General features: G+C 43.8%; 1 protein-coding gene across 2 annotated transcripts in view; it reads left to right on the top strand.

The window, feature by feature from the left end:
* The window catches only part of LOC148189989 (uncharacterized), a 153225-nt gene that overhangs the window by 75420 nt on the left and 53521 nt on the right, over window positions 1–24284 (top strand). For both annotated transcript variants that reach the window (XR_015776141.1, XM_088075274.1), the window contains exon 2: window positions 23367–23534. The gene's annotated coding sequence lies outside the window, so the exon portion shown is untranslated. The remainder of the gene's footprint in view (window positions 1–23366; window positions 23535–24284) is intronic.

The following is a 24284-nucleotide window of genomic DNA, read 5'->3' as shown; positions in this document are numbered from 1 at the left end:
CATCATGAGTTGCTAGATTTACTAGCCTGATGTTTCATTTAACCTGCCCTAGCAATCCCTATTGTAGATCCCTCATACATTGTTGTTATCCAAAGCCATTAATGTGATAGAATGATTTTCTGTGATGAAATTGAGGAATGGAGACACCGGTTGAAGCTTCAATCAGGACATGTTTATTACGAGCACTCAGGTCGACACAGGAACAAAAGAAAAATGCAAGTAGCCGTTCGACATACTAACATAATGTTAACAGCAAATCCTCAAATCCTCTGATTAGGGTTGATTAGGGTTATTAACTCTTCGTAATACATCACTTTTTTTCTAGGCTTTCTCATCATTAATACAGTCTGATCCTAAAAACAGAACTGCAGTTTATTCATCATTTATTTGTTAGACTATGTACGTAAGAGTTTCTGCACTAAATGCTCCTTGTATTTCACATGACTCCGCAAAATACCTGCTGCTCTATTTATGGAGATCTGCAGGTCTTAATCAGCTAGTTTTATTTAAAGGTCTTACATTTGCATTGACCACAGTCTACAAACTATTTGGCCGCACAGCTGAAAAGTAAATTACAATTTTAGGATGGATAGTTTTTGGAAAGAAATAAGGCAGGTGAAAAGTTGAATGATTTTTATTACTGTACTTTATAACTGTATTACTGCTAATGATGCCATTTAAGGTCGGTGAGCTTTTATCTTAATAAGGTTTGAAAGGATGTCCTTGTGTCTGGACCTTTCAGTACATTTGATATTTCTCTGTATGAAAACACAAAGACACACAGGTCATTGTATGCAGAACAACACAGCGAAAAATCACGGTGGGCCAAAAACTTTTACAAGCCTAGTCTTGTTTAAAAATTGCCTGACTGTAAACATAACTGTTATAGATTTAGAGAAGAGTGATGAAAAGCAGTGCAAAGCTGTCTGATGTGTGACCTTTACACGTTTTCATGGTAATGATGACAGGAATAGTATTCATGACGGGAGTAATGAGCAAGTCTGATGATTATCGAGTGTTGCAAAGTGGCAAAGTCCTTGAGGGAGGTTTTGTCTGAACAAAACATCAGACTGTCACATAGAAGACAATGTGTTTATGTCCCTTTTTTTTAAAAAAAAAAAAAAAGTCAGTGTTACTTTTTTGTTTGTTCGTTTTTGAAGCAGGACCACAAATGTTCCCTGATCTTAACCACTTGTCATTATTGTAACCATGACGACAAAGTTCCCCTCACCTTAACTGAGTACTTATTTGAACCAAACAATAATCTTCTTAACCTAACCAAGTTGTTGTGTTCCTCAACCTTACCAGAGCATTTCTGTGGTTTATAATTTCTGTTTTTGAAGTTGGCATGCTCTGCCTTTACTTCAAAATTATTTAATATGCCATTTTTTAGAGTATGCATAACTATAGGCCTTTATTTTGTCATGTAATTTGGAGGACTTGTTGCCCTCCTCTCACTTCAGCTATCCAGCATTTTCACCTCTTTGGCTGACGGTTCTGTCAGGAGAGACCAGGACCAGGAACTATGACCAGGACACACTTTTTACGCCACAAATGTTTGGCCAGTATTGGCAACTGAAAGTCATCTTGGATTCGGGTAAAGCTTTAATAATTATCATCCATTTTTTAAGCTGATTCTGGGCATTTTCATATTTCTTCTGCTCCTCTCCACTTCCCCACTGCTCTGCTTCCACATTAGTAGTGCTGATTTGTACCTGACTTGCATCATCATCTACATGACATTTTTTTGTGCTACGGTGTAGAAAAAGTACCTCAGACGGAAACAGTTCCTGCCGTTAGTTTTGACTGGCAGAGCAGCGAAGCTCTGCTCCTGTCTGAAGGAGGAGCTTTTTCCGTTGGGTACGGAGCTCTCCACCTCCTGCGAGAGCACTGACTGCAGGTGGAAAGCAGCAGTGAAGCCAGATCTGGGTCTTTTGTCTGCAGTATTGTCTGAGAGGCATCAGTATTTAATTGAGACTGTTTCATAATTGGTTAAAAACTCCTTGTGGTCGTGTTAAATAACAGTCCAGTTCTGTGTTTTGGTACAATTGGTGTTCACACCTGATGCATATCTAACAGGAGTACATATAAACTGTACTCAAGACCACCTTTTTAAGTGGCCTCGAATACGGGTCAGCGCACTGTGCCCAGTATGGTACACACTTTACACACTCATCAAACGAACTGGACATTGGGATCAAGTGTACCCGGATCCGGTCAGTTGAATTCAGTGTAATTTGACTTCATGTCACCTGTTCTCAGGTCTGTAGAAGCACTAATAAACCAACATATTAAGCTGTGAATTGAAGCTGCTCTTTAGTCAAGGTAGCTTTAAAGTCAGGACACATTTGGCAAAGTAATATTTCTTTCATGTGTACATCACTGAGGGCCCATTAATATTTAAAAAATGGAGCTTGACTCAGCCAGCACTTTACCTCAAGCCAGCTCTCTCTGTCATTTAAACAAGATAAGAAGGAAATTTGGTGTTGTTTCAATCATTTTTGTTTTGCTGGCTGATAAGAAAAGGCAAAGTTTTAACACAGCTCCTCAATGCTGATGGATGACAGCAATAAATACACTAATCTGAAATAATCACCACATTCCCTCTTGTCGCCTCCAACACCTCATTGGACAGAAAAATTATTTGGTTGTTTGTACTGTTCATAGTACGCATCTCCTTATTTACTGCCAATTATGGCAACTTTTATGGTAACTCGAATCGAATCAAATTCTATTAGTTCTGTGTAAGAGTCAAAAAGAAACTTGCTTGGAGAGTTACATGGACTACCTTCGTAGACAGCAAGAGAGCAAGACCCCCCCAGTAGTTAAAAGATCAAGACATGAAAGATTAGGAGATCTGTTTGAAAATACATCATTCCCGGGCTGCATGGGTTCGAATTTAAATTTGTACTTTGGCAAATCCTCCTCATTTCATGGTTCTCCGCGAACCCAAACTGTAAAAATGATGAAAATGTTGGAGGTATTTGTGACATTCATAGTGTGGCTGAGCAATGAAGTTTCCTGTTACAGCTCTGTTTGGTCGGAAGAAACTGCATTTACATATTGATTGTTATTTTGCCCAAAGGATTGCATTTTGTGTTTGAAATGGTTGAGCCACTGGGAATGGAGGCGTTGGGGTTAGCGAAGGAGAGATAGAACAATGTTTTGTTATTACGAATGCCTCTCATATCTCATATATGTGTCAGTTTACAACCAGAGCAGTCAGATAATGACATATTGTCCCGTGCTGGTGCAAACACTGACCTCGTGGTTATTTTGTTTTAACCATTATTTTTTTCTTGTCTGCCTGTTTGACTATCTAACAGCTCACCATAACATTGCTTGTGATAAAGTAGGTGGGAGAGCTCACTGGAGGGGATTCTCAGTGCATACTCAGTGATGCAGTGCAGTTGTAGTTCCAAAACTCGCACTTCTTCCTTCGCCTACTCACAACACATCTTAATGGAGGCTCTCCATGCTGCTGTTATGACTGCAGGTGGTCCCAGCACCCTATAAAGATCATATGGCTATTATCTACGCTCATGTTTTGTGCACGCCTGCTTCACTTTTAATATGACTACATAAACATGTACACGTACAGGTTCAAGATGTGACTAGAATGCATTTAATACAATATAAGTGGGTAATGTGCTGGATGACATTAACAGGTTTTTGTAGAAATGTGTCTCCTACAACTGTCTTTCTTATAAAGCCATTATGGTTGATAAAATCCATTAAGAAAACAAGAACAGTTGCACTTAGCTCTTTATATTAAAATCTCCCTGCACTCAAAAAAAGTGATCTGTCTTTTGTTTATGTCCCCTAAAATGTACATATATAGCATAGTTTGTCATTAGCAAGGTGTTTCACATTTCGCAGAAGGCGAAAAAGAAACTTATTGCGAGCAAATTCCTCAGTGAGGTAGAAATAGTACATCTGCTTCCATCTCCTTTTCAGCGTCATGTGCAAAAAGCATATTAAACAAAATAATAGTATAAGTACAAATTTTGAAAGGGGGCAGCATGATGTTGCAGTGTCAGCATTGTCACCTCATAGCAAGAGGGTTGTGGGTACGAACCTGCCGACCTGCCTGGGCCTTCCTGTGTGGAGTTTGCATATTCCCCCTGTGTTGATATGGATTTTCTCTGGTTTATCGGTCTTCAGTTGAACTGTGAATTGGCCGTAGGTGTGAACAGGAGCGTGAATGGTTGTCTGTCTTTATGTGTGGATGGCACACCCTGTGATGGTCTGGTAACCTGTCCAAGCTGTACCTCGCCTCTCGGCCATTGTCAGCTGGGACAGACACCAAGACCCCCGCGAGCCTTAGCATAAGCAGTTACAGATGATGAATGAACAAACTTTAAGACATGTCTGTAGAGAGACTTTGAGGGACTGCTGTGTATTTTTATGTGTAATATATTGTAGAAAGTTTTACCCAATAACTAGTTTTGCTCAAACAGCAGCAAAATGGATTAAAAATATGCTTGTGGTTGGAAAACTGGTCGGCAATAACTCAGCCTCCACACAGTGCACTGCCTCTTAGAGGAGTCTGAATTATGGATAGTGACATCCTGGTGACCCTGTTGAAATTTTACATGGTTCAATGAAATATCAGAAAATACTTTAAATTTCTCTTTCCCCACTCTTCTCCACACTTTTGACTACATCCTTGCTCTGTGCCTTCATCCCTGCTGATTTGTCAATTGTTGAGCTCCTGCATGTGTCGTCTCCTCTACTTGAACAGGTATACAAAAACAGCTGTCAGAATCAGTGCTTATTTTAACTGAAAAACAGACATGAATACAAAGTGCAGGGGGATAGATGACTACTACAAGTGGCCCTTCAACCCCTGAAAAACATGTTACTAACTCATTCGATATTGAATGAATTGTTGACAGAAATTGTACAGTTTTGTGTATCTTTTTTAATTACATTACTAATGGCATAGACTAATGGCATAGACGGTCATACATCAAAGCATTCTTAAATAAGGAAATTTTATTCAAGCTACAATTTTTAAGTCTAATTATGCTACTTAACCTGATCTGTCTTCCTAAAATTGAGTTATTTTTAAGGAAAAAGTGTAACCTCTAATTGGCATGTAGCTCACAGCATTTTCACTTACATGTGAAAGCCTCCACAAGGAACTCCATGTCGATATCTGGCAGTTTCCCGTAGTTTTCTGTGCTGCCTACAACTTCCTGTGAACAGTCCAAGGCAATTTAAAATGTCACTTACTGACAAAAATCCCACTTTTAATGGTTCATCATTACAGCCCTCTTAACAAAGAAGTTCTCAACTCAAGGTCCAACCTCTCTTTTACTTTAAAGCCTTCAGCATCGTCATGTGACCTTCCAGAGCATATTGGGCTGCTCAGTTGTCATAGAGATGGTAAATGAGGATAATAATGATGACAGTGAGAAGGCCATGAGACGTAATTGAAAACAATCGAGATGAAAAGTGAGTTGGAGCTTGGAGAGTAATGTCTGTAATCATTTTGGTAAACTTTCATGTCAGTGCTATAAAGACAGGGTTTTAAATGTAATTTTCTTTTAAATGTACTATTATACTGACTGTATTACTGCAAATTTGCGAATCCCTGTATGGTGATGAATGACCTGCCTCACTCTCCAGATGTCTGGTTAGTAGTCATCTTTGGTGGTTGAATTGGTTAGGTTAGGTTAGGCAAGAAGAGTGGGGTTGTTCAGGGTTACAGTAAGATTGTCAGGGTGAGCCATTCAGAGGCAGAGTAAGGCGGGCCATTACTTCACCATCATTGGATTCGCATGTTTGTGGGTGGGGTGTATACCTGTACTACGATTCTAAAATTAGATATTCTTCAAAATAAACCAAGCGGCTGCTCATAAAAGTCAGAAAATAATTATTGACTTTTAAATGTTAGAAACTACAGTTAAATAGTGACGAAGATTTCCATCTCCCTAGAAATGACAGTTAAGTGAAAAAAAAACCTCTCTTTATGATTTTGTGTTTCTCTTAATTAACCCCTTTAGCTGCTGTTGTGCAGAGGCTCTGGTCATGACATTTCCAGAAAACTATTGGCCATACCTAACATGAACTTTCATCCCAAAGAGTGAAGTCTGTTTGCCTTCTTTGAGGGGCATCAGTTAAAAGGTTCAATATATGCGTACAGTAAAAACACAACTTGGAGAGAACAATCTAAAAGTTAGAGTTGAACTTCAAGAAAATTTAATAGCCTTGCAGCAAAGGATCACAAAAGGTTTCGAAACTTCCATCTTTATTTTTAACTTCACTTTACAGCTCCAGTCACTATCGAAGCCATTCATTTTTCTATCTGTGCATCGACCTACAAAGCCATTCAGTTTGCTTGAAGGCCGCGTTGCCGCTTGATGCTCACATCTTAAAAGGCAGGTGATAACAGTAATTGAAATTGAGCGCTGTTGCCTGGCACTCCCGCCATAATTGACTCGCTACACCTCACAGCAAACACGACTCACACAATCCGCAGCAGACGCCTTGGATCGCAATTTCAAATCCATCTCATTTCAGACAGTCAGACATCAGACCAGTTAAGTGTGTGTTTGTACTTACTGCATACAAATCCTTTCCGAGGCACTCTGTTGTGTGAGAGAGACACACCCTCTGAAAGGTGTTATCCAGTATGCATTAAGAGAAACAGCAGGTAGCTCAAAAAAATTACTGTCAAGTTGAAGAAGGACATGATGAAAAAAAGGCATTTTAAAAATGCTGATAAAAGTACATGTTCATAGTTTCTGTTGCTGTTTCTCAAAACGGATACTTCTGTACTCGTACTTGCTATTTTGAGTGCATAAGAGCATTCAAACTGAGAAGTATGGCAAACTGCAGTGCTCAAAATAAGTCAAGAAATTGAGTGCGGAACGACACTTCTCACCTTCAGTGGTTGCCACGTTGCACGTAACACAAGGGGCAGGATAACAAACACATTTTAAACTTGTGAAATGTTTTTTCATTATCACGACACTGTTGGTGGATGTAAGCCATCACTTTGTTCATAAGGGTTAAATCTGTGGTAATTTGGCACCGCAGAAAAACAATGGCTGTATTATGAGACCTGTATACAGCATTGAAGGTGGGACCCTGTTCATTCCTATCAAAGTTGCTCAGTGGCACAGTGAGCCAAAAAAGCTTTATTTCCTTGGTATGAAATTACCTGGTTGATTGGTGCCCACAGAGCAGAGCATGGCAGAGCAGCTGGCCTACACTCTAGCGCTCCGTTAACTTGAATGAGGATAAAATGATTTAATCCTGTGGCTCTTTTACATTTTTTAAACGTTATCGCATTGAATGGATCTAATCCTGCTCGTAAAATTTCATGTTTTATTTATTTATTTTCTTATCAACTGATTTACAGACATCTCTTTCGCTGTGTAAGTCAAAAGGAAAAAGTCTTTTGGGCCCAGTGGCATCATGTGATGGACCCCAGAAATTGCATGACCCTTGTTCGGCCACCACCAAAACTGGCTTCAAAGCCCGGCGACTATCTAGTGGCCTGACGATAACGTGAACATTTACTTGTTAGCTAGTTAAGAGCAGCACATTTGCATTGACATTACACGTGTTGTGGTATACGTTATACCATCTATGGGCGTAGTTATGTTTTGGTGTTGATGCATGCTAAATGTTTGTCTTCGCTGTGAAAGATTTTAGTATTAGATTTGCGGTCAGAAGCAGAAGAAGTTGTTGATATTCCAAAAAAATATGGCAGCTATCCTTAACTTGATAGATTTGCTGGTGAGAGTCAGCCAGTATCAACAATTAACATTCATAATGTTCATGTTAATACACTAAATAAATAAATACAGAGAAAGACAAATGAGCAAACAATACAGCAAGCATATGTTTTTGATAGTCGTTCATGAAATGTTGGATAAAATGCTCCGCTATGTTACAATTTGCATAGCAAAAGAAGAGAAGCTGCCAGATCTTGTGATTGTCATTTCTGGTAATGTCACAATAGTCATGTTTGATTTGAGACAACACAACACAAGGAAGTACATAGTTTACACAGTATACAGCATGTGAGTGTCCTAATTAAAAAACCCAATGTTGAGACACAGCTATGGCTTGCATTAAAAACTTAGGTTCGCACCTAAAAACCTATTTTAAAGTCAGCATTTAAAGAAATGTTTGAGGAGAAAAAAGTCATATAGCTTTATCAATTTGGAGGCAGTTTTTCTGAAGGTAGGCACATTGACACAAAGTGAGATTATATTGGCAAAATGGTCTTTCAGTGCAGTTTTTCAGTTAGTATTCTTCTCTGCTGCTACTTTTATATTTCATTAAATTATTAAGTTAACCTTAAAAAATCTTCTGTCATGCAGAATTACACAGTTGTGATGGAAAATCTGTTTTTTTGATGTTCATATTTACCAAAGTGCATTGTTATCACAGTGCTTGTGTTGACATTTTAATCATCAGAAGCTGTTGGTAGAAAAAGTTATTCATGACTTGTGGCGTTAAGACAGCCTAGCATGTTCCACCACTTCTGAGAAAGTGAATGTTAAACCATTTAAAATGTTTTACAGTCATTTTAAAATGGACAGAGCTAATGGTTGGTGTGAACGCCACATTAGAGCAGTTTATAGATGAGTTAACTCAGTAAATCAGTGCAATTAAAGTCAGCATTAAAACGCAAGGCAGGCTATCCAAGCTCGCAAGCTATTTATTAATTCTTGTTTTATTGCAGCCCCCCCACCATAAAACACTGATAATTTGGCTTCTCTTTTCTTGATAAATGCTGAAAGCACTTCTTGTAAAGCTTGTTGAATCGCACATTGTTAGTTTAAAACACTGTTGCTGTGGTTTGCTTTTCTTGGTCATTTACCTCCTGGTTTGCTTGTTTGTTCGCTGTGTTTATACTTGTTTGCTAGCTGTAAATGGTAAATTTGTTGGCATTTATCAGCATTTCATCTTGTTATCAAACTTACTGGATGACAGTTAAGACAACCACTGACTCATTAAATGTTGCCTTTTGCTGTGGGATGCAGAGCCACTGCACGTTTTCCCTCTTACTTAAGAGCTTAATATCATCAGAATGTAATTTGTATTTAATTAAAGTTGAATGATTTTCTCCAACCGTAAGTGTTAAATTGGTTTATAAATCAATCACTTACAGATGGAATCGGTTCTTTCTCCCTTTTCAGTTCAGGTTTTAGAAGCCAAAAAGTCTGGGGTTATTTCATTATCAAACTCTTAATGTAGATACTAGAAATGTTTTTGCTGATAGCACTCTGTCTGTGACAGAGGGACATCCTAACCTTTAGTTTAGGGTTTCACACAGTGTTGTAAAAGTAAAATAAATGTGTAAACATGATAAAACACAGCATGATAAAAGATCTTAGCACCATACACAGCAACATTTGTGCAGAAAAAGTGCATTCGTTCCTGTGTGATGTGTGTGTTGACCTTCAGTGTCCTTTACTGGTCTCTGTTAGAGGCTTTAGAGAACACGCGCTCTGTGTGTCGCTGGAGAGAAACGCTGATCTTTTGCATGAGTGGAGATGGTTATGCAATGGTCTCACCACAGCAGGTGCGACACACTGACAGTGGCGTGTTGAGAGAAGTGAGGAGGGAGAGGCGGACAGCCAGGGCTATTTTTAAAGACACTATCAGAGCCATCGGTAAGGTCGGCTCAGATGCAGCATCATTCTGCGTGACTGCTGACTTCTAGGAGGGTTCTCTAAGTTTTTTTTTTGCACCGCTGTGGTTTCGGTCGTGAGCTCAGATGATGAAAATAAAATGCATATAGATGAATATTTGAAAAGGACTGTACTGCGCTGAAAGGGGACATGCAGGGCCGGATCTGTCAGGGAGGATCCTTTTTAAAGTTTTAAGTGGTGCTCTGAAGAGACGAACAAGATTATTCTGACTATAATACTGTGCTGCAGACATTTCTTTAAAAAAAAGATGTCACATAACAGATACTCAGGGATCATTTGTTCCGGCTATACTGTCTCTCCAGCAGGATCAGTTGGTGTATAAGACTATCGAGCATCTGTACGTGCTGCATTTATCCATCCTCTCTCTCCATAGCCACAAGCAAATCAAGCATCTCACTGAGTTATGAGAATTAAACTTTCCTTTTGAACAACAGAGCAGCTGATTTACTCCTGTATCCGTGCTAAGAGCCAGTAGCAACTCTGAGCATCCAGCATGAAATATCATGAACAGTTTCTCAGTGAGTGTATCTATGCACCATTGGCTCCTCTATCTGAGCCCAGCTCTAGTTAATCTAACCTTGGTTACTTCATGCATTGCGAGCAGGCAAGTGTGGCTAAGGACCCACTTCTTTACACCCAGCACCGAATTCAATTAACTGCCCAACTGGAAAATGAGTGTTTGGGGAAATAAAGCATAGAACAAGGAGACAAAGAAATGGGAGCATTACTATAGATGATGTGGTCATGCACATTTGTTATGATTTGCTGGAGCACAGCAGCGGGCTGAGTAAATGTTTTGCACCAGGAGGTGTTCAGGGCATTTGGTTATAATGTGAAAAGCTGGGGAACAGCATAATAGAGTTCAATATGAGAATGAAAATACCTGCTCTTTATGTTGCAAAACTCTTCACAAAACAACAAAATAAGAGATTAAAACAAAGGGATGAAAAAGTGTGTCGAGTCGAAGCCTCTAGGCAGCAATATGTTTGGTTTAATAAGATTGTTGTATCTCATTAGGATATTATGCATCCAGGAACATTGCCAAACAAAAAGAGAACATTTTGAGTAACACAAATGAATCACCAGATGGGCTACAACAAGCTTCTTTCTAGATATATCTAAAGGCAAGTGTAGCAATGCTGCTTTCAGTTTATTGATCAAATATTGTATGTAATAAGATTTACACCAATGATGCGAAAATCCTAGCCTCAAATTTGTTGGTTGTTGAAAATACTACTGATTATTATGAAGTGTGTTTTACAGCTAATTTTACTCCTAATATGTATGGGTATTTATTTATGTACATTTTCCAACAATATATACAAAATAATGACATATTTTAATCATGTCCTCAAATTCTATTCTTTATTTATGTTTACCTATCTTTTTCAGCTTTGTTGACCTTGTTTTTAGCTGTTTTTTTTCTGTCTGCCTGTAAAATGTTCTGGAGACTCTGCGTTGAAAGTAACTCACACAAGTCAATCTCCTTAAATGTTTACACATACTGGGCCAAAAAGGCTGATTCTGAGATTAAAGGAACACTTCTTCCCTGAAGTGATCATTTATATAGTTTTCATTTGTATCATTTACTCACCCTGTCTTATGTTGAATTTGTGAAGAAAAGTGTTTTTGCATGCCTCCACTGAATCCAAAAATGCACTCCTTGGGGACCGCATTTACAAACGCAAAACTATAAGACTGTTTATGAATTGTTTTAAATCTTAAGTTTCCAGCAAAAATGCATTGGTTTGAGAAGCACAGATCATATAACCAGAGTTGGAAACTTTTTTCAGCCACAGTGGCATGTGGATTCCAAAATTTATGAGTCACTCAATATAGTTTTACTATCATTGTGCTAGTAGCAACAGGCATATTTTACCAGCACACATACAAATGTATAGATGAGACTTGGATTATACTGCACAAGTTGTGTGAGAATTTGTAAACAGCTGTGTTGATATTGTTTTCAGTATTTCACCCTAACAGATGCGACATCTAGGATGACTTACTGCCGTGATTGGCCTCAGTCCAATGGCACAGGGGAGTGAACACAACAAGGAGAGGAGTTAATGTCATGATTCCTGCATTCTCCTCCTCTCCTTCACTGCCAGTACTTTTCCACTCACCTCACTCTGCTCCGCTCTACCTGCTAGCCACGCCCACTGCTGCAGCCTGCTCTCCCCTCAGCTGCAGCTCATCTCCAATCAGTGCAGTATTTAAGACTCTCCAGTTCACTCACTCTTTGCCAGATTGTTCCTCTGCCATGCATGACTTTCCAGCGTTCTTTTGCCAGATTTCCTGTTGCCGACTCAGCTTGTTCCCGACCAACCCTCCGTGCCTGCCACCCGGTGTACCTACCTGCCTTCTGTCCCTGACCACGTGCCCGGCTTGGCGTTCCGCATCTCCAGCGGCTTCACTGGCAAAAGACCTCCCTTCGACCACGACGATCCTTCAGCCTGCTCCTCGACGGTACCGTTGCATCCTCGGACTGTTTCTCGCCACGGATCCCCTGCCTGTCCCCGACCACGGCCCAGCGTTTTCCCCGACGACGATTCCACACGTGTTGTCGGTTCCTCGAGCTACGGGGTTTCCTACTCTCCAGCCACAGTGAGTTCCAGCAGTGTCTTCCGCCTCGTGGGATTACCAGAGACATTAACTGGGTAATTCACCCGAAGAACGGACTGAACATTTGTGAGCTGATCTTTATTTGTGTTGGCGATAATAAAGCTTATTACCAACTGACTTTGAGTGTTGGCGTACTGCTTCTGGGTTCATACACACCCGTTTCAGTACAATCTGGCCAACAATGGACCCAGCAGACCCTAGCACTCTGCAGTCTCGCCTAGCCCGATGTTGAAGAATGCTCCAGCAACACGAGGTTCAGCTTTCCTCCAGCGCCGCTGAGGCTCGCCATTCCGCCTCGGCGTTGGAGCTTTGACTCTGCTGGCTAACCAGGTTCAACAGATGGCCACCACGTTGACTCAACACGCTGTTCCTGGTTCGAGTCCTGCTGCGACGGCTCCCAACTCGGCGCCACCTCCCTGTTCCGCACCCGAACCCCGGGTGGGGACACCTGAACGCTACGCTGGAGATCCAGAGGGCTGCAATCCGTTTTTGACGAACTGCTCCATCCTGTTAAAACTCTTCAGCCACGCACATTCGCCACTGAGGAGCCAAAGTAGCGCTTCGCTATCAACCATCTTACTGGCGAGCACGATTATGGGGAACAGCGGAATGGGAGAGAGGTACACCAGCCTGCGTTTCATTTCAAGCCTTCGCTGATGAACTACGGAAAGTGTTTGGTCCCGTGTCCTTGGTCCTGGCGCCTCCGGAGTCTACTGAGTCAACGCCAAGAAGTCAGGACGGTCGCCACGACTTAGCCATCGATTTGGGACTCAGGCCCGGCAGAGTAACTGGAACTCGGCCAGCCCAGTGCGATGCCTTCCTCAACGGGCTAGCACCATACATCAAAGACGAACTGGTCTCTTTGAGCTCCCTCATTCCCTCGATGGTCTCATCGAATTGACCACAAGATTGGACAGGCGGATTCAGGCGAGGAGGAAGGAGCAGCGTCTGGAGGGAGGTTCCCACCGGTTCCCAGGTCACCAGCGGGCATCACCACCCCCGGCAACGCTCCAGCGGACTCGAGTCTGGGAGGGACGGAGCCTATGCAGGTTAGCCGCACCAGATTATCTGCTGAGGAGCGTGAGAGACGGCGTCGGGGGAAACTCTGCCTGTACTGTGGACAGGCTGGACATTTCGTTTCCGGTTGTCCAGTAAAAGGGGGGGCTCAGCAGTAGAGAGGGGCATACTGTTGAGCGATCCCAGAACTCTGCTTCCAGTCTCCGCCTTGTTACACGTGCAGCTTCGGTTGAGTGAAAAACTCACACCCTGGCCACGTTTATTGACTCTGGTGCGATGTGAACTTGATCGACGAGGAACTGGCTCGCAAATCAGCTGGGATTAACCCTGGTCTCCCTGCCACGTCCCGTTCCGGCAAACGCTCTGGATGGTCATCTCCTGGGCACCGTGACCCATTAGACTACTCCCGTCTCCATGCTCCTGTCCGGTAAACATCATGAGACCATCCAATTCCATGTTCTTAAGTCCCCTGAACTGCCTTTGATCCTCGCATACCCCTGGCTGCGTCGTCACCACAATCCCCACATTGACTGGTCCACCGGCTCGATTGTGGCATGGAGCCGTCATGCCAACAGACCTGTCTACAGTGGCATGATTAGGTCTAAGGGGTCACCCGTTCCTGCACCACTCCAGATCTCTCAGGGGTTCCCCACAGAGTACCACGACTCACGGAGAGGTGTTTAACAGCCAGGGCCACCTCTCTTCCGCCTCCCCGCTCCCTCACGACTGTGCCATCGACCTTCTTCCTGGGCGGCTCCTCCCAAGGGTCGGCTCTGCTCTCTCTCCGCACCAGAGAGGGAGGCCATGGACACCTACATCAGGGACTCCCTGGCTAGCGGGTCTTATCCGACCCGTCCTCATCCCTGCTGGAGCCGGGTTCTTCTTTGTGGGGGAAGAAGGACGGCTCCCTGCGACCCTGCATCGACTATAGGGGGTTGAATGAGATCACGGTCAAGAATGGTACCCTCTCCCTCTCATGGCATCAGCGTTTGAGCTACTTCAAGGGGCGACCATCTTCACTCAGCTCGATCTGCATGCGCCTACCACTTGGTGCGCATCCGTGAGGGGGATGAGTGGAAGACGGCCTTCAATACCCCCACAGGACACTACGAGTATTTGGTGATGCCTTTCGGGCTCACCAATGCTCTCCTGAGTCTTCAGGCCCTGATTAACGGACGTTCTGAGAGACTATCTTAACAAGTTTGTGTTTGTCTATTTGGGCGACATCCTGATATTTTCCCGTTCCAGACAGGAACACGTCCCATCATGTGCAAACAGTGTTGCAGCTCCTCCTCAAGAACTCCCTGTATGTAAAGGCGGAAAGTGTGACTTTCACGCATCCTCAGTCTCCTTCCTTGGCTACACCATCGGTCACAATAGCATGGAAATGGATCCTGCTAAGGTCTCCGCCGTTACCTCATGGCCAGTACCTGATTCCATAAACAGCTGCAACGGTTCCTCGGGTTCGCCAATTTCTACAGGAGATTCATCCGGGGTTACAGCACGGTGGCAGCCCCCCTCAAAGCCCTTACCTCCTCCAAGGTTCGGTTCCGCTGGTCCTCTGAAGCTGGCAGCCTTGAACACCTCAAGGCGCTTCAGCTCTGCTCCCATTCTCCTCATCCCGATCCTGATGGGCAGTTCGTGGTGGAGGTCGGCGCCTCGGATGTGGGAGTGGAGCAGTCCTCTCGCCTCTGGTGAGGATGGGAAGCTGCATCCCTGCGCTTTCTTCTCCGGCGACTGTCCCCAGCGGGCGCAACTTCATTTATCGGCAACCGTGAACTCCTGGCGGTTAAGTTGGCGCTGGAGGTGGCGACACTGGCTGGAGGGTGCCAGGGTCCCATTTCTCGTTTGGACTGATCATAAGAATCTGGAATACATCCGCACTGCCAAGAGACTCACTTCTCGCCAGGCCCGTTGGGCCCTGTTCTTCACCAGCTTCTCCTTCACCCTCTCATACCGCCCAGGTTCCCGTAACGTCAAACCTGACGCCCTTTCCCGCCAGTTCCTGGAGGAGGAGGAGGAGTCGCCTATCCCTGACAGCATCCTTCCTGCCTCCCAACTCCTAGGATCCTCATGGGGAATTGAGGCGAATCCTGTCGGCCTTGGAACAACAGCCGGGCCCCAGTTCCTGTCCCCAGAACCGGCTGTTCGTCCCGGAGGGGTTCAGATCGGAGGTGCTGCAGTGGGCCCATTCATCTCGCCTCACCTGCCATCCTGGAATTAACCGAACAAGAGAGGTCCTGCAACGACAGTTCTGGTGGCCCACATTGATCCACCCGACACCAAAGGCTTTGTGAACTCCTGTCCGGTCTGTAATCAGTGTAAGACCTCTCGCCAGGCTCCTGCGATCACCTGCATCCACTTCCCTGTTCCTCATCGCCCATGGTCCCACATCGCCCTGGACGTCACGGTCTGCCACTGTCAGGAGGCAACACCACGATCCTGACAGTGGTAGATCGGTTCAACAAGATAGGCGCACCTGGTACCCTTACCCAAGCTCCCCTCTGCCAAGGAGACAGCGGGATTGCTCCTCCAGCATGTCATCCGACTACACGGCATCCCTTCTGATGTGGTCTCCGATCGAGGGCCCCAGTTAAGCTTCTGCATTTTGGAAGGAGTTCTGCTGCCGTCTTTGGGGGCATCCGCCAGCCTGTCCTCCGGTTACCACCCCAATCAACTAACGGACAGACTGGCCAAGCGGATGAACCAGGAGATGGAGGCGGCGCTGCGCTGCATGGCCTCGACTCACCCCGCGTCCTGGTCATCGCAGCTCCTGTGGGTTGAATTTGCCCACAACACCCTTCGGAGCTCTGCCACGGGGCTTTCCCCCTTCCAGTGTGCGTATGGGTACCAGCCTCCTCTGTTTCCTGCCCAAGAGAGGGAGGCGGCCTACCCCTCGGTGGAGGACTTTTAATGGTCGTTGCCGCCCAGACCTGGAACCGAGCCGGACCACGTTGTTGCGGGCTGGTCGCTACACCTTGGCGGCCTAATCGACGCCGATCCCAGGCTCCCCCTACCAGGTGGGTCAACGGGTTTGGTTGGCTACCAAGGACCTTCCGCTGAGGGTGGACTCCCGCAAGCTGGCTCCTAAGTTCATCGGTCCGTTCCCTATTGAAAAGGTCATCAACCCAGTGGCTGTCCGTCCTGGCGCTACCCGTGCCATGAGAATTCATCCACGTTCCACGTCTCCAGGATCAAACCGGTCCGGGAGAGTCCTCTGCAACCTGCCGCTCAGCCGCCTCCTCCACCTAGGATCATTGGCCAGGCACGGCTTTACGGTCCGTCGCCTTCTTGGGTCCAGGCGCATGCAGGGTCTCAGTACCTCGTCGACTGGGAGGTACGGTCGGAGGAAACGGTCCTGGAGTTCAGCTCGACAGGTCCTGGACCGCCGCCTCATTGAGGACTTCCATAAGCGTCATCCGGATGAAACCGTCCCGTGCTGCTACTGGTCGTGGAGTCGTCCGTTCCTGCCGTCCTCCGTTCCTTCCCCTGGCCCTTCTGGTTTGAGGACCTGTTCCAGGGTTCTGTGCCGCTGCCAGGGTGGGATCCTCCTGCTGGCCAGCGGCGGTGACGGTGGCAGCGGCAACGGCGGGTGGCGGTGGCGGCGGACGTTGGCAACGGCGTATCGATGGCGTCGATGACGGGCTTCGGCCATGTCCGAGTTTTGACCCTCCTTCCGGACCCCCGCCGCCGCCTCGGCTTCTGTGACTTTGGGTTTGGGGCGTCGTGGGCGCGCCAGAGGGTTCTGTCATGATTCCTGCATTCTCCTCTCTCCTTCACTGCCAGTACTTTTCCACTCACCTCACTCTGCTCCGCTCTACCTGCTAGCCACGCCCACTGCTGCAGCCTGCTCTCCCCTCAGCTGCAGCTCATCTCCAATCAGTGCAGTATTTAAGACTCTCCAGTTCACTCACTCTTTGCCAGATTGTTCCTCTGCCATGCATGACTTTCCAGCGTTCTTTTGCCAGATTTCCTGTTGCCGACTCAGCTTGTTCCCGACCAACCCTCCGTGCCTGCCACCCGGTGTACCTACCTGCCTTCTGTCCCTGTCCACGTGCCCCGGCGTTCCGCATCTGGCAGGCTTCACTGGCAAAGACCTCCCGGCTTCGACCACGACGATCCTTCAGCCTGCTCCTCGGCGGTACCGTTGCATCCTCGGACTGTTTCCTGGCTACTGGATCCCTGCCTGTCCCCGACCCACGGCCCAGCGTTTTCCCGGCGATTCCACCGTGTTGTGGTTCCTCCGAGCTTCTGAGGGTTTCCTACTCTCCAGCCACAGTGAGTTCCAGCTTCGTGTCTTCGCCTCGTGGGATTACCGGAGACATTAACTGGGTAATTCACCCGAAGAACGGACTGAACATTTGTGAGCTGATCTTTATTTGTGTTGGCGATAATAAAGCTTATTACCAACTGACTTTGAGTGTTGGCGTACTGCTTCTGGGTTCATACACACCCCGTTTCAGTTAAATATGTAGTAGGTCATTTTGTCAGGCACAAATACCTATCAAAATGGACTACTACTTGTATGTGTAGTAGGATTCTGTCAGGTACAAATATCTAACAGAATGAACTACTACCAGTATAAATGTGGGGTTAATACTTTTCAGGTATGGATGTCTATCAGAACTGACTACTACCTATATAAATGTGGTCAAATGTGGTGTAAGTCATTTTGTCAGGTATAAGTAACTATCAGAATGGACTATTACCTGTAGAAATGTAGTTAAATGTGGAGTTAAGTCCTTCTGTCAGGTACAAATATTTATCAGAACTTTCAGAATCTACTATTACCTGTGTAAGTGCTTGTCGAAGTTGATTTAGTAAAGCAAAACCATCTGCACGGGGTGTTTTTTCGGAAAATTGATAGGATTTGCTGCGGTTGTGTCTGTGACTTTCTGCATGACTTGTTTTGCATCTTGAAGCATCAAGCCTCTCCCTCGCTGTGGCTTCAGTCTATGATTGTCGCGCTAAAACGATGGATGAATTGTTTTGAGCGTCACATAACCAACGCAAAGTGACTCAATTTACTGTCGGAGTTTAATCCAGCACTTTGGAAAGTCCAGAGAGCAGCATCACGGTTATATTGTGTAATCCACTGTTAACTTAGCAGAGCGCTAACTGTAAAGCAATCTCAGGATGGCAAAGGTATCACCCGCCCTCCTCTGTGTCTGATTGACTTGCCTAATATTCTAATTCTGAACCTCACCAATTGTTAACCTTTCCTGCTTCAGCTCCCTGACCGTCAGCGAGCGCAGGGGAGATTTGTTTACCTCGAGGGCCGAAGTAACTTCGGGGTTAACTCCCTTCACATAAACCAGCAGCTGGAAAGCAACAAATGGGACCTCCACTTGGTCTTGAGAAGCAGGAGCATTTATTAACCGAAAAACTGTGACTTACACTGCACATTTACTCCTAAGCTGACCACTTTTACTGCCGGGCGAAGATCCGTTTCTCTGCTCTGCTCCATATACTTCAATGCATTCACTGACACTCATATCACTCGCTCACACATTTTCACTCGACCTCTCACACCATACACACACACACTGCTCTTTTTCTAAAGGAGCCATGCCAGTCTTATAACACAAACAAAACAAAAAATACAGTGTACCTCACTGTCCTATTCTAACCTTGCAGACATTTAGGCCTGGTGGGGCCTGGAGGTGCACCACGGCCGTAACATTGTAGGGGAAACACTGCTATGCTGTTTTTAAACATAGCCTGTTTATTTTCAGTCCGTCAAGAATTTTCTCCAGTTTTGGATTCTATGTTTACAGTGGAGTCACATGAAAAAAACAAACTTTTGATATACAAATGACGATTTTGAGAGTAAAATATTCCTTTGACACAGTATCAAAACATGATATTGTATTTAAAAAGTGTATATAGAAAAGTAAATCTAAAGTGAGACTAAATAAAAGCTGAGTGACTGTTAGAGGTGGAAAGAAAAAGTGAAACAGAAAAGAAGGATTTAACTGTTAGTCAGAGGGGCTCATAGGACCATTTTGCATGATTTGTTTTTAGGAGGAAACCAATGGCTGCACCGACACACCATAACAGCTAGGTGGTGTTTGTTTTTTTCCTGTTGCACTTACGACCACACCCAGCTTTGATGTAGCATGGTACCATGCTGCACAGGTTGTGGAAAAAGCATGTTGTGAGACTACACAAGCTGGCAAGCAAAGCCACATCATTAGACTGGGTGAAGTTAATCTTTAAAAACTGATTGCAATGTGATGAGTCTCGGAAGAATGTACAGTTGAGCTGAAGTGTCAAATTGGTGCGTACTGCATAATTTAAAAAATTGGTTGTGCATACAAAAGGGGAGGCCCATATGGTTGTAAAGTTGAAAAATAGGAGAAAGCTATTGACAAAGATTTGAAAGCTCTCTTGGACAATCTGCATAAACTTCTGAGACAATCCCAAACTTCAGCTTGTCAGTTTCTCTCCACTGCATCTACAGCAATATGCCAGGCTTCGATATCAGATTGTGTGGTAAAAATAACACCTGTGCAACATCAGTCAAGCTTCATCTTTCACTGCACAGCAAATCTTTTGAAATGAGGATGAGCCTTGTCAAATGTCTGACTGTCTGTAGCTCATTTGTTTACAAATTGACAAATCTGACTAATGGAAAAACAGGCTGCTTTGGCTGTTACCAGTTTTACGGTTTTACGGTCGAGTCTTTTGATGTGTCGGTAATCGTTTTAGAGATGGAACCAGGGCCGTTGTAGTGGAGGTGAAGGGGGGCTTGTTACCCTTGGCCCCAAAACCTGCCATGAAAAGTTTTGTTTTGTTATGTTTTTGTTTCTTATTGCCAAAATTAAACCTAACTGTGGAGGGTTATTTGGTTATTACTGAAAAGCATGACATAGTTGGTACCACTGAATTCCTTGGGTCTATAAGTTTTACATGATACCAGTATCATAAGTGTAGCTTTAAAACTCAGCCCAGTACAGCCTTTTAAAGACAGGAATGTCTGCCGGCGCTTAACACGATTAAAAAAACAACAACAAAAACATTAATTACATCATGATTAACATTAACACTGACAGCCCTCAAAAATACCCATAAGAAACTCTTAAAGCGTAAAACTTAAAAATATTCAGTTTAGTGCTCGACATTAAGACACCACAACTAAGGAGCGTTTGCAAACTGTGCATTTCATTTAATCCATTATTAAAATAGTAGCAGTTTCTGGTGATCAGCTAATCTATTGGTTGACTACTTGCTTTCAGCCGTAACTTGCAACCCTACCGCAGGTTAGCGAGTCTATTCAACTGATCCTCTCCTATAAACTCATTCCCACCTCAGACAGCTAAACTCACAGAACACCCCACAGCTATTAATTAAAAGACACACCTTAGAGACAGTAAACAAGCTCAGTCTTGACAGTTCAAGTGGCGTACATTAACCACTGTAGCAAAAAGTCGACCACATCAGTGCCTGCAGGTGCTTCACTCTCTCTTCCTGTATCTTTACAGCAGGTTTTATCTTGTCAAGAAGTGGTAATGAAACAGGAGTGAAGTCGTTTAGAGAAAAGCTGTTGATAGTAACACTAAAAACCTGCGACATGATTCCTCTGAGGGTTGTCTGACAGTCGCCACAAGCTGGGGACAAACAGTTATAAAGGATGCTCATGAGAAGAAATGCACTTTTCTCCTTCCCAGTCTTGTACGTGTTTTTGCTCTCCTAAACCTCAGAGTTTTGCAAGGGCAACCAACTGTGGGCTTTTCATTGTAACCTCGTGGGACGATAATGCCTCTATTTCATCTGAACACTTCAGAAAATCTGAAAATCTCCCTCCCTCTTAAGTCCGTCTCTCTCTCTCCCTTCTTTCTTATCTGTCTTATTGCCCTCATGGTTGACCAAAAGAAAATCTCCTACTGCCAGAGGAACCATCCTAGCTTGTCCCAAAGCAATTACAAGCCTGGCTATTTCTTACCCTCAGCTAAACATATTGCAGACTGATATTGCATGACTTCCTTCTTCTACCTCTTCTTCCCAAAGATAACAGTGAAAAGTACACTCATACTGCAGTGAAATTGTCTGGGGAAACTTCTCAAAGACTTCGCCTCTGAAGTTAAGCCTTCGGAAAACCTGCCTTTGATTGCAGTTTGAAATTAAGAGCCCTAACTGCAGTCTGTGTGGACAATAAGAAGAAAATCAGGCCGTGCTAGTAATAGGAAAGTTAATAGGATTACTGCAGAGACTAAAACAACTTTCAAACACTTTAGTTCTTAAATGTGCTAGTGTTTCTTAAAGCACCTGAGTCAGTCTTACAAAGTCAGACATCATAACATTTATGTAACACACAGCAAGTCTGAACTGATGTTGTCACAATAACATAACGCTAACAGCAGCAAAGGGTTTGAAAAAAGAGGTCTAAGAGAAGCACTGAAATAAATTTCATCATTCATCATTTTATCATCCTATTTTATCCACAAAAAATGCTAATAAAAAAACCCCACAAACAAACTAATAAATCAAAAAATATTGTTAACTGGACAATTTTATGTCTTGTCTCATATCTACAAAATTGGTTTTCATTGGGCGACCTGGCTAAGGGTCATGAAGTTGACCATGAACCATTGCATCTGTAGTCCACGTTTGGATAGGGATCTTTGTTGCATATTTACTAATCACTCTTCCCTTGCATCTTGTCCTGTCCTGGCTTGACTGTTTGCTATTGATAAATTAATAAAACGACCCCAGGAATAAGGACAAAGAGTAAACCAAAGAGTAAAAGGTACAAAAGTTACAGCCAAACTAGCAGCTCTGTGAGGCTGTACTTTGGCACAACAGTGCTTTGGGGTAAAGTACCAAAGTCAGTCGGCTTCATTCTCTGGGGATCTTTAATGTGTCTACAATATCATGCCAACTGGTTGTTGTAAAAGCAAAATAGTTAAAAAAAAAATAAAATAAAATAAAAAAATCTGGCTGTCTTTATATATATTGTATCCACTTTAATTGCTTGCAGTGTATAGCAGGGTGATAAACATACAACAGAGTAAATACCACAGTAATTACATAAAAGTCACATTATTATATCTTTTCATTTTTAACCATTTCAGGTACCGTCTGACTGTATTAAATAGATACCAGAAGACTATGATCAATAAAATAAATAATGACACTGCTGAGAAAATACATCATGAATCTTTAACATGTCTGAAAATACAGAATTACACGAATCCAACATGTTATCAGCAAAGATAAATTGGCCTATTTGTAAAAAAAAAAAAACAACCTCTCGATCATTTTAACATTTGATTTACAGTACACAACCTTGATGAAAGCAACCTGTTACATATTACTCCTTGTCAAATTAATCCATGATGTATTAATATATTAATCCATCAAAAATTCTTATTGTAATAGTTTTGCATTTAATGCACCTTATAAAGGAATGTTTATACATAGCACTTTAGGCTGCCCTCAAGGCCAATTTAAATGCCTAACTCAATTTTGTATATGTAGTAGTTCCATCTTTCATTCAGCTTAGCGGTCATTGGCCTGAAAAACACTGAAGACCCCGGATACACGGGGTTGGAAAGTGGGGGCAAGTGTTCCTCAAGTTCATGTTGGTCAGTCGAGTTACGCAAACCCTTTTCTTTCATGAAACTACAAAATAAGTTTTGAAATCCACCGGTGATGCTGACTGAGACAGAGCTCTCTCCCTCCTACGTACCAGGTGCCAAATATCATGCAATCATCGCAGCTCTATTCATAATAATCTTGTAACATTTGACTACAGCCATTACAGAGCAGTTATGTAATGGAGACTTTTTTTTAAATGAGAGTCGAAAGGCACAACAGATACACAAAGGCAGCAATGTTACATATTCAAAGGTTGAAAAAGGTTGATTTCACTGAGAGAAAGGTGTGGGATGTCCTGAAACATCCTTTGGTACAAACAAACAATGACAGACAGTCTCCCCTGCCGTTCATTACAAACTGTGCATCAAATTCACATGAAGGTCAGCTGACGTCAGCTTTATTTTCTCTGTGACTAAACAAACACACTGTTTTTCTTGCCACCAGGTGCTGACATATTGTTTGGGAAGACAATTTTCCCTGGGGAGGGGGGAACCGGGTCAGCCGCCGTGCCAAGCCTGAGAGTATGAAAATGGAGGTGACAGGATGTTGATGAGGAGGCCCGAAGCGTTACCTCCAACTGCCGTGCCCTGGAGTGCTCCACTACGCCAGCCGGTAATGAACCTGTGAGGCTGCGCTCTGCTCACCTGTCACCCAGTCACCCAGTCATTCTTTCCCAACCGCACAGAGAAACAGAGTGTTCAGTATTCAGTATTAACCATCAGACGTGTTGTCTGTCTGCAGACAAACAACAACACATTTAGTATGCTACCTGAGTCGGCCTAACTGGTTGTATGAAGCGAATGAATTTTAAAATAACAGAAGGGAAATACAGAGTCAGTCAAGAGTACAAACAGTTGAGTGAGTGAGAGGGGAAGTGAGGAAAGCAGTGGAGGTATGCAACGGAAAAATAAGCGCAAAGGGGCAAATATCCGACGAAGCTGCAGGTGTGAGTTGAGAGAAGTGTGTGTGTGTGTGTGTGTGTGTGTGTGTGTGTGTGTGTGTGTGTGTGTGTGTGTGTGTGCGCGTGTGCGTGTGTGTGTGCTCTCCTGTGTCACCCCTCTGAGGTCTTGTGCCCAGTCGACTGGATCTCTCGCTCCTTCCTCAATCCCTCAAACCCACTGATGGAGAACACAACCTCGATATGTAAGCTGACAGAGGATTTTCACTCTCACTCCATCTTTCTTCCTCCATATTCTGTCTCTTTTCCATTCCACTTTTTTTGGTGAACCATAAAACCTTAAATAATTCCCATAGAGTAGCAAAGAAGTGGAGGTTATTTCGGGTGCCCAGGGTTCTGGAAGTAAAAGTCATATTCATCCCCTCGCATAATTAATGTTAGGTGACTGGTAGTTGGAGCTTTTT

The sequence above is a fragment of the Plectropomus leopardus genome, chromosome 3, assembly GCF_026936395.1.
Source record: "Plectropomus leopardus strain MGB_pleo_1.0 chromosome 3, ASM2693639v1, whole genome shotgun sequence".
NCBI lineage: Eukaryota > Metazoa > Chordata > Actinopteri > Perciformes > Serranidae > Plectropomus > Plectropomus leopardus.
Note: the sequence above shows the minus strand (reverse complement) of the source record. Positions and strands in the feature narration are given on the sequence as shown.